Raw genomic sequence first — 986 nt, forward strand, 5'->3', positions numbered from 1 at the left:
CGGCATGTTGCATTCACATCTTGGAGCACTGGGTTGAAGTCTGGTCCCTCTTTCCCTGTGGAGATATAAACAATACCCTCCCCTTGGGTGGGTTAGTTCCCTGTGTATTTTAATGTATCTTCTAGATAAAGACTTGAGATAGTGATTCTGTCACTATCTCCACGGGGAGTCTAAGGGTAGGTAACTGGCGTAATCGACCTGCATATAGATAATGAGCCCAGAGAAAGCTTGTCTTATTTGAGACTAAGGAAAATAATGAACACAGAACTAGAGGAGGATCACAGCGTCCAGGAAAATCAGAGGACAAGAGAACTCTTAAAAATCCAAGAGAAAAATTAGAAACCCGTTGATATCCTCAGATTGTCAAAGAAAATGAAGGAAAGGTAGGACTGAGGTAAAAATCCAACAGGGTGAAATAAAAGGGGAAGAGAGAGTAAGGAATTTAGCAAGTCCTTAAAAAAAAGGCAGGAACAAAATTAAAAGTGCATGTTGAAGACAGCAAAGAGCAGAATTCCATGTGAAGAACAAAGACAAAGCTAAGAAATTGAATAGAGTGTGAAAGAGCAAAGAGCTATAAACCATGATAGCAAAGAAGTTGACAGCTGTGGAAAAAGAAAATAGAGAATCTGGAGAGAACATACGGATAATTTGTGTCCTAAAAGAGAAATAAAAGCAAATAGAATAGGAATGATAAAAATAACACAACAGAAAAAATTTCCTCTGTTGAATAGATCTAAAAGAGCCCACCATGTTGTAGTCAAAAGTCCATAAAAGGGGCCACATGACTGGACATATCCTGGCAAAAGTTTTAAAATACAATATTGAAAATTCTATAATTATTCAGATAAAAAATGAAATCAGCTTGCCCAGATAAAACCAAAACTCTGTCCTGAGACTTCTCCACTACAATTTGTGGTAGTTAGATGATTTTATGTCAACTTTAATTTTAGGAAAGTGTAAGGGTGGACTCCAACCTGTCAATCAGG

The sequence above is a fragment of the Echinops telfairi genome, unplaced genomic scaffold, assembly GCF_000313985.2.
Source record: "Echinops telfairi isolate 266 unplaced genomic scaffold, ASM31398v2 ScPeMD7_19;HRSCAF=73, whole genome shotgun sequence".
Taxonomy (NCBI): Eukaryota; Metazoa; Chordata; class Mammalia; order Afrosoricida; family Tenrecidae; genus Echinops; species Echinops telfairi.